The sequence below is a fragment of the Papilio polytes genome, unplaced genomic scaffold, assembly GCF_000836215.1.
Source record: "Papilio polytes unplaced genomic scaffold, Ppol_1.0 DF823731.1, whole genome shotgun sequence".
NCBI lineage: Eukaryota > Metazoa > Arthropoda > Insecta > Lepidoptera > Papilionidae > Papilio > Papilio polytes.
The window spans coordinates 3,540,577-3,550,790 of record NW_013525473.1 but is presented as its reverse complement, the minus strand read 5'-3'; the positions used below and the strand labels follow the sequence as shown (position 1 = coordinate 3,550,790).

The 10,214-nt window shown below is 34.9% G+C and overlaps 1 protein-coding gene and 1 non-coding gene across 4 annotated transcripts in view; both read left to right on the top strand.

The window, feature by feature from the left end:
- Window positions 1-341: 341 nt before the first annotated feature.
- The window catches only part of LOC106103618, a 62,842-nt gene continuing 52,969 nt past the window's right edge, over window positions 342-10,214 (top strand). For all 3 annotated transcript variants that reach the window (XM_013283402.1, XM_013283401.1, XM_013283400.1), the window contains exon 1: window positions 342-523. The gene's annotated coding sequence lies outside the window, so the exon portion shown is untranslated. The remainder of the gene's footprint in view (window positions 524-10,214) is intronic.
- On the top strand, window positions 3,892-3,964 carry Trnar-acg. The gene has a single exon. It is a non-coding gene; the product is annotated as a tRNA-Arg (tRNA).

Here is a 10,214-nt window from a genome sequence, read left to right as displayed (position 1 = left end):
TATTTTCATGGAACTGAAAAATTTAATCCAACCTGACAAAACATGAAAATGTCAGATTCTAATATTTTTATGTTTATAGCGTACGTATTTATTTTAACCTGCGAATATTCTGATCCTAAATAAACAAGTATTTTATGCACATTTTTTAAGATCAAAATTATAAATATATTCAGCGTAAAAACCCACGTTAAACATAATACTAGTGAAGATATAAAAAGTCAGTACACTATTAAAAAAATAGTAAAGCTAATTATTACCCAGCTCACGGCGCACACATCGACAGGTTCAGATGTGTGAGTGCGCGCGTAGTCTCATTCTTACCTGCGCCCGCGCGTGTCGTCTCGAAGAAAGCCTCAGTGCTGATCTGGCGGCCGTCGCGACCGCACCGGCTGCCAACAATGCGGCAGACCTTGTGACTCTAGTGTGGTGAGTTGTGTTGCAGCACAGTGCTCGTGCGTTAACCCCAACCCCTGTAGTGCATAACCGGATTTTGGATTTCGTTTCGCCTCGCGGCGTTAATAAGGTGGGTGACACATTTTAAAACCATCCCGTAGAACTGTCACGGTACGTATGTATGTGTAACGTTTAGACGTATCGTCGAGCGCTCAATCGGGTGTTAATTTAAGGTAATGTGAAAGTTCCGACGATCGGTCGTCTATCGAGGAGTCGGTGACACACTTTTGGTTCAGGTGCGGTGTGGCCGCGCCCGCTCCGTTGCGTATCGACGAAAATTCCGAGGAACCGCTTTCGTACGCTTGGACAACTTTCTTCCGGCAACATTTTTTATGACGTTTACCGAATCGCGGCTCATCTGCAATTCTTTTGACGGCCGATAACGGACACGAATATTTTTCAAGTGACATTTAAGTGATAAAGCGCGCGGCCGCTACTCCGTACGGAAGACATCAACGCGCGCGTAGAAAGTCACTTGAAATCGTGTTACATTTTCAAAACTGAATAAATAGTGTAATTAAGTTTAATAAAATTTCGCGGTATATATAGAAAAAGACATTTTTTTCATTAAATAACGTACAATAGTTTAAATTTAATGCAGATTTTGACAACATTTAATTGACAACTAAGATTTAGTTAAATAAAAAAATCCATAAAAGTTCTATGAATCTAGGGTCGTAAATCAAGCAATAACATCATGAGATATTTGAAATGTTTTAAAGTTCATATCATACAGATACACAAACAATACCCGTTCTTATAAGCAAGGCAAACGAGGACAGACTCGAGTGCACCGTCTTGTGACGACGTCGAACCGGTTTAGAGTGCCTCCTTCCCTACCACGCCTCCCCGCGTCTCTCCTCACGCCCCTCAAACACCCTGCACCCTCGCACTACGCGTTATTATCTGAACTAGAACCTTACAACCCCTTACACTTTGCAAGGGTAGTTCTTTGACATAAATGACAAAGTAAAAGTAACAAGACTTATTACTGACTAAAGATCTTTGAACAACTTGTCGCCCGGGATGAAGCTTTTAATCTTGACTTACTAATGTTTTCACTCCCTTTAACGTTAGAAAACATGACATTTTACTAAGAATACCGCGATGCGCCAATTAGATAAAGAAACGAAGTTTATTGGCTATTAAAATGAACTTCTTTTATTGTTTATCAAGTGATTTAAGTGCTGTACCGAGGCAAAATATTTGCACTCTACACTCTACAAGTTCATATTGCTTTATTAATGCAAATATTACGAAAATAGTTATATCTATTTATAAAAATAATGGACCCTCTATATTTTTGTGATTCGTTAGATCATTTTAGTATTAAAAACAACAGGTTACAAAAAAAAAGAAATCATATCATCATTAAAATCTTTTTTATAATGACAATTGTTTTTTAATTATAGCGTGCTATTAGGTAACATTAATCAATAGATCAAGCTATCAGAGCGTTTGTAAATCGAAACTAGTTGCTAATTGTACATTGCGTAATTTGACCGCATAACTCTTAGCAAAGCTTTCGATGTTGCAAGGACATTAAGCTAAACTTAATGCTTGTTATAAAGGGTGGTGGACTTTAAAGAAATTTCGAATCATTTTACGATTTTACTTTTGAAAGTCAAAAACGGCTGTTATTATGACTGGTTTGGGTACCGATACTACAACTTCTAATTACGACATATTTTAGTTCAGGAATTATTGATATTAAAAATTTAGATAACACAGGTCGGATTATCAATAACGTCGAAATAACAGAGATAATATAAATTCTCTAACATTTACACTTGTTTAATTACATTTGTACGGAAAACTTTTTCCCAACCTGAATCTTTAATACTTATGCCACAAATGAAGTATAAATTTTAGCTTGTGACTTACGTAATACAAGGTACAGTTTCCCCAACAATGATGTATGTTAAAGGTCAATCCCCTTTGATAAAGCGGATCACTTTAAGATAAGAGAAAAAGGATGTCGCTGTAACGTTCCTCTAATTTATTATCGTACATCTACATTGCGGTTCAGAGAAATAAAGATATGGTTGTTTCAAGCCATACTAATGTACCATTCGTGTGATGTATTTTCAAAACATTTTAATTTCAATTAAAAATGTGATCAGAATTAATTACGCATATATCTCAAATTTCAAATATTTCCCGTTGTATATATTCCCGGTACGAGAAAACAATAATTAGCATATAAAATATCAATTTGAAAAAGCGGTGCTCGCAAAACTTCATATTCTTTATGAGCTGTTAAAATTTATTCTGGTTCTAATTTGCTTTCCCGCGCAATCCACAGTAAAAAAAAGTTAGGGAAAAACTCGGATTAGACGCTAATTCGGGAAACGGCGCCCGTAAATATGCTGCAGCAAAAATTAAATTAAAGGGGAAGCCGGAATCGAGCGGTAGTTCTGGCAACTGCAGAATGCTGGCGTCTGTAACAATTTAAATTCCGTCGCAATTCCAGATAGAAGTTAAATGAAATTAGGAACGTTTTAGGTTTGCACAAACACGAAATTGGCGTTTTACTTTCGCGTGTAACCGATGGTGCCGGATTTTGTTTGTTTACGTAATGGTATCGACAAGTGCGACAGAGCGGTTGAAGTTAGATGTTCAACATAATACCCGCCGTATGTGCCGCTTTCTATGAGGCAGACATTGTAGTGCGGTGACACAGAAAATTCCGCACATCACTAGTCTCTAAAATAAATTTCGATTAACACTTTACGTACAACAAATGGTACAGTAAAAATATTTTAAGGATTTATCGTTAATTCGAACAATTTAAATTTTTTTGAAGTTGTCGTTTGTTAACAAGGCAATTTTGTTTGTTTCTCCCGTTTTACGCAATACACAAAAATCTTTCTTTCGTATTAACTACAACAAGTTTTCCTATGTTCTGACTTACTTATACCACGTCCTATATAAGAGTTTTTATAGCTGGCCGGTTCGAATCGCAAGCAACGGTTGTCCGTTAGCGAGAAGGGGGTCAGGCGCGTCGCGTGCGCGCTTTCAACACGCCTTCTATTAGCTGCTATATGAAACAAATAGGCAAAATTTAACTATGCCTTTGTCCGCAATTTGCCAATTTCCTTTCAGACAAATTGTTCAATTATAAATGTAATTAATAACTGTAATTTTAACCAAAAAAAATAATAGTCATAGTGAAAAAAACATAAATGCAAAGAGGTAAAATAGTAAAATAGTTATTCAAAAAAATCTTATTCCGTCAATCTTACTAATACTTAAAACATTCTTATGGATCTACACTCAACACTATCTTTGGAACTCGACGCCCTTGATGGAAAGGAATGTGCTTGGACATTTTCTAACCCTTTTTCTTTTTAACCTTGCTTTATAACTGTCTCTAAGTAATTGATGACGTAATCCTACTAGCGTAAGTACTTTATAACATTAAAGCCGCTGATCACGGGTCCTGTGGCGCAATGGATAACGCGTCTGACTACGGATCAGAAGATTCCAGGTTCGAATCCTGGCAGGATCGCGATATTTTTTATTTGCAAAAAATACAGATTAACAAATTCAATACTATCATGTTTTTTTACGAAAGTAAACGTAAAAATAAGATGCCTGTAGATGTATTAATACAGAGAGTCTGCTTCGAAGATAAATATATAAACGACGAGAGCAAAGTTGTCCTTCCGGGCTATTTGAAGCACAAAGAGTACTAATGAATTCGATTATTCAGAGAGATTTCGCGCTTCCGTACTCTGTACGAACGATTCAGCGCAATATTCTAACAAAACGTTAACTTGCTGCTCGAGGAATAAGACATAAGTCTTTATTGCAAACACCTAAGACGTATTATCGAGTAAAAATCGATTCACTAAAGGTAAAAAGCTATCCAATACTGATCGCCAAAGCTTTTCGATCTATTTGACGTGGCGTTTATTTCATTAGTAAACGAATTTTTGTAATTCGTCTTTGGTTACTCGCTCGGAATTGCAAATTTTCACCTTTTGGGATTAATCTGAAATCTGATACAAATCTGGTTACAACAATTATTTTCATTGATATCCTTGTGATAATTACCACCATAACATATTTCAAGTTGTTTAGAAATTATATAATCCACAAAACATTGGTTCACACCTGAAATTGTTAACTTGATTTTAAAAAAGCTTATTTCACAGTATTTCATGCATAAATATGAACTCGGCCGTACACAATCCAGTTATATTTTTGTGCAAAAAGTTTCCCCAAACTATACTAACCTCTGTTAGCAAAGTCTGAACATTAATTGGTTGTGAAGCAAACACAGTTCTCTGTTTGGTTTCACGCGTTGCAAACCGCAACTCTCTGTTGTTAGTTGCCTTAAAAATAACCTAACTTTTGAAAGTTCCGGCGCAGTGCGGTAAAATATTATGTTAATTCCAGACTGTTATGCTTATTTACATACTTTGCTTAAATAGACCCTGAATAAAAAGCAAGAACTACCTAATTAATCTAAAGGAGATTTCTAAGAAATCAAAACTTTTTTTATATCATAACTAGCTATGGCTTGAGACTTCGCCCGCGTGAATTTGAAAAATATAGCCTACGTTACTTACTGATAAGGTTGCTTTTTAAGGGTGAAAGAATTTTTCAAATCGGCCCTGTAGTTTTTGAGTTATTTAAATAAATACCAAAATCCAAAAAGACAAATCTTTCCTCTTTATAATATTAGTATAGAAGTATAGATTATTTGTTTGTGCGTGGGACGTTTTGTATAATTCCTAAGTCTTGATTGAATACAAATACATAGTTATATAAACTCTTCCATCCGAATAAATATTGAATCTATTCACAATTAACCGCCTAAGAGGTGAGAAAGCGCAAAGAAGCGTAACATCTAAACTTGCGGTGCGTTCAGCCGCGAACTACTTTTCCAGTTTCAACGGAACGTCTCAACATTGACGCAACACAACCAAAGCCAACTGATCTCGATACCTACTCGCGCTCACTACATGGACTACATGCACTAACGACCGACAAGTTTTACTGCGTTTACCCGCAAACGTTATATTATAATGTAGAAAGTTGCTGTATCTTTATTAATTTTTAATCTACTTTTAATGTAGACTCATATGACGCTTTTCACACTTTAGTATTACTAGTTTGACAATAAAAACATAAAATCTCATATGATAAATCTTTGTGATTCTACAAAAGTGACTATTAATGTATAGTTTCTAATGTAGTTAAACGGTATTATCATTTGTCTTATCCAGAAATCCGTGTGTAGTTTAGCATACGATAAAATTTTCGAATTGCAAAACTAAACGATTAAGGTTGCAATAAACCTTAAGCTAATTATCCTTTAGCTGGAATACGCCATGGTGCGGACGATCCGGCATTAGCCAACCTACATACCGAGCGATTTGCATTCACATCGTATAATGTACGTATTTAGGAAACGTCGTGGAATCTGTATAACGGTAGAGCGTCGCCGATAGCCGTTAAGATAGCCTACTGTCCCCGCCATAACTAAACCGATTTGACACGTGTGCCGTTTGTTGAACATCGATGTAGGTTTTAATAATTATTATTCATAACAATATTCAGGTTAACGTCGTCTTACGGTGGTTTTGTCACGCTCACCTTCAAAGTTTACTTTAGTAAAGTCACGATGTTTTAATGCATTCCGAGCGAATATTTAAGTAGTCGAGAATTTAAATATAGAAGTAAGAATTGTGGATATAATCACATTGATCAAATGTTGAACATTGAGTAAATACGACCGCAGGATTCGGAGTAAACGTTAATCGGATTTAAGTATTAAGCCGAATGCTGAAACAAAACAGGACATAGTCCACATTGTGATTGAAATACGCTATTGTTATTATCTATCTGTAATTACTGTAATAAAGTGGTCATAAATCTAGCTATTGGCTTATTTCTAGCTATGTTTATCACTCATAGTTTCGCTATACTTTACAAAGAAACAGTATAACAATGGTGTACTGTTAGCATTTCTTTTGTTTTATAGATAAGTCGCAATTAAAACATCATTGATAAGGAAGTGACTACTTGTCCGGTACAAGCGTTTATTAATCTAGAATATTTTGTCGCTGTAGGTGGGTCTCCCCTTCACTAGAGCGACCTTGTCTCACAACAAGGCTCGCTGTCGTTCACCTCGCAGGAATGCAACCAATAATGTAGCTTTATTGAGACGACCTATCAGTCGGTGAGGAAAATCTTTGGCCCGGAACTAGAGGGTTGACATTCGTTATTATCATGTAAATTTAAATAGGGAAGATTTTGTGTACTAAAGAAAACAAAACACAATCAATACTGATTTAGAAAACTATTTAGCGGCTTATTTTTTGGTGTATCCATTACATCTAAGGAAAATTTACTAAATAATATAGATTTCTTTTATTTTGTGTTAAATGTAATACTCGTAAGGACCCAGTCACAGTTCTTTTGTTTTTGTATTACAAATGATATAATATTATAATATAATCAATAATAATGAAGTGTTCTTTTCAGTTACCGAAAGATACAATGCTAAAATATTACAGTACATAAACAAACCCATTTACGAATTTCATTTCTGTTTCACAAATATGTTACCACGTCGTACAGCATTTCGTCAACGTCCGCTACGTCTATTTTAATCAAGATAATAGCAATATTTATTATTTTCGTACAAATACACAAAGGAAAAGAAAAGCTAAGCTAATCTAACCTAAGGCAAATAGCGCGGAATTAAATGTCTAAGTAAAAAAGTACAAACAATCGTCAGTGCCTTAATATAACACAATGCAAGCTAAATATAATTATTCAGTGCAATATTCAATACGATTGCAACAGTAGATACAAACAACAGTAGTGATTATTATTAAACAAAAGGCAAACTAAACAAGAAACTAACGGCCTCCAGGTAGAATGGTGTCGCATTCCTAACGCAGCTCCAAACAGGACTTAATCAAGTTCTCAATAAAGCTCGCTACGAACAGCTTTCACTAAGCTGTTTGCGAAATCAAAACAATACAAACCATTTTCAAACCCACTAACTAACTTTAAACCTCTGCCTACAAAGTGTTCGTTATTTTAAAAGGATATTATACAGAGTATCGTCGCATATATCTATAATATTAGGATTTAAAATCATTTGTATAAATTTGTATACAATAAGCCACAAACTGTATTGAATAAAACATTTTTTATACGAAATCCTGCAAAGACAATGCATGAAAATTACGTCAATCTTAAACTCACGAGCAATATTATGCAAGATTTCTCTCAACGCCTCCGAAACAAAACACAAAGCCGTTTGCACAATAAGTCCAACTTCTTATAACAAAACGGGTTATGATTGTTGTGTACGCGCCTTAAACTAAGGTCACCATACAACATAGCAAACCACAATGCACATTAAAATATTAAAAAAGTTATGCATATTAATACCTTAGTACGAACTAATCTGCAGTTATAGTAGATTTAATTTACCGAACCGGTCCATCAATATCATACACCAATTAAAAAATGTCTTTAAATTATACATCTACCGTAACACACAGAATTAGATTGCGTTAACGATACAGAGAGAGTAAACCTAGAATATTCCACGTTATTAGTTTGTATTTGAACAACAGAATACATCAAAGCCACCTCAAGGCAACGCTGCACAAAGTTATTCAAAGCCCAGCCCACATTTCAATTAAGTTAGTATTATAAAGCATATCTACTGTAATTAAGCTCATGACAGACGTAGCAATATTCGTTAATAATCATCTCATAAGTTGGCTGGTTTAAATAAGAATTTAGTCATCGAAGCTGTCGCCCGCAAACTACGTTAGCGCGGATGTAAAAAAAAGTCATGTATCACATTCCCGCGTGCATCTGTGTACCTTCTACCAGCTACCTTACAGTCAAAGTCCCGTCCGAAGATGATGCCACGATGCGATTTTCGTTATTATCAACTCAAATACATCATCTTCCCGAAATCTGAAATTTTTCTTGTGATATTACAAACAGATACTCCATTTTATTACATGTATAGAAGATATAAATAGATTAAGAAGATTGCAGCTAGGGCAACAGTTTCCGATCGGTTCAATTCTTAATGCAAAATGCTACATGTATGCAGCAACTTATTTTTTTAATTTATTATTTATTGATTATAAATACAGTACAATATCGTCTTCTTTTCCTTCAGGTTCTTAAACCTTTTGGTTTGGAAGAACCCTGCACATTCTCGTTGGGTAGTTACATTTTTTTTGCATGCGACAGATACGGCTTACACGTGATGTATAAACTAGGGACTTAAGACATTATAATTTATAAATGTAATAAATGTGATGTATGTTATAAAACGACATAATACTAATTATTATTTGCGGCAACAGTAGGACTGTCTGCAAAGCGCGTTAGCTAATATCTAAATCTATAACACAACTTTATCCAATTTATTTTCTAGTTTTCTCATCTCGACAACATTACACACGATAAAGGCTTTCTCTTAAACAGTAATAAGTGTTTCATTCTGCTCCACCGAGTTTATGTTACAAAGGCCTTTTCTTACTACATCTATTATATCAAGTGATATACGAAGAAATAAATTGACAATCCTCTTATGAAAGTGTACTCCAGTCTTTTGTGTTACAAACTAGTTTCTTCCTTCACGGGTTCCTGACATGTTATAATTTTGTTATTTTTTTATTATTAATGCAGCAGGATTCAAGCATAGTTTGTTAACGGATCCAATAAAATTATCACCACAGCAATAGCAAAGGTGATCATTATCATCGTCCTTATCCTACTCTCGTAGGGTCAACACAACAGGTTTTTGTCCTCCAAATAACTCTATCATACGTCATCTCTGTCATCACGCCCTTTTTGATCATGTCACCTTTCACGCAAGCCATCCATCTCTATCTAGGTCTACCTCTACCGGTGTACCTCCACACTCATAACTAAAGTTCTCGTTGTAACATGCAATTCATCCCAAAGATATACTATTTATTTATAATCAAAATCTAACTTCATTACATGTAAGTTAATATACATATTAAGTTTAAATATAGTAAGGATTGCAGTAGCGGTTGCAGTTCCACAAATAAGAACGTTCGATAGTAATTCAACATTTCTTTCCCTATAAAATTCAACATTTTACCTGTTAAGTGAACGAGTAAAAGCAGTCGTTTAGATTAATTTATACCGGCAGTCGTCGCGATTCGATGAACTTTAGGGTCATCGTCTCGTAAATCTCAAGCCTTTGACTTGTACGCCAATTCAATAAAATTTCTTTAAAGACGACGTTGCACTGAGCACGTTTCATTTTAAAACTCTTTGCTTTTAATTTCAAATTGGTTTTATGGCATAAATCAACCAGCCACATTTATGATTAAAGAAACTGAAGCTTCTTTATCAAGTAACACCAGTCATAAATACATGAAAAATAACGAAATGTGCCTTTAAATTCTATCAAACTATTTTTTTTTTTATAGTTTTTTGTGACCAAATAAACACAATTATAATACTAGAATGAGATCGATAGGTAAATGGATTGAGGTCAAGAACTATTGCATTTCAATCGAGTGATATTAACTAGCAAAGTTGGCATTACGTTACCTCACGTAATGTTTCACGCTGTACTGGTTTCTTTAGGAAGTGGCGAATGACACACGCAGCTCAACTATTTCAATAACTTGAAAATATCTAGGAGTGTCTTAGCGTATTTTAAAGAAATTTTCTCACGTATCTGCCGACAGTAACAACATCAAGTGAATACGTGATGATCATCGTAC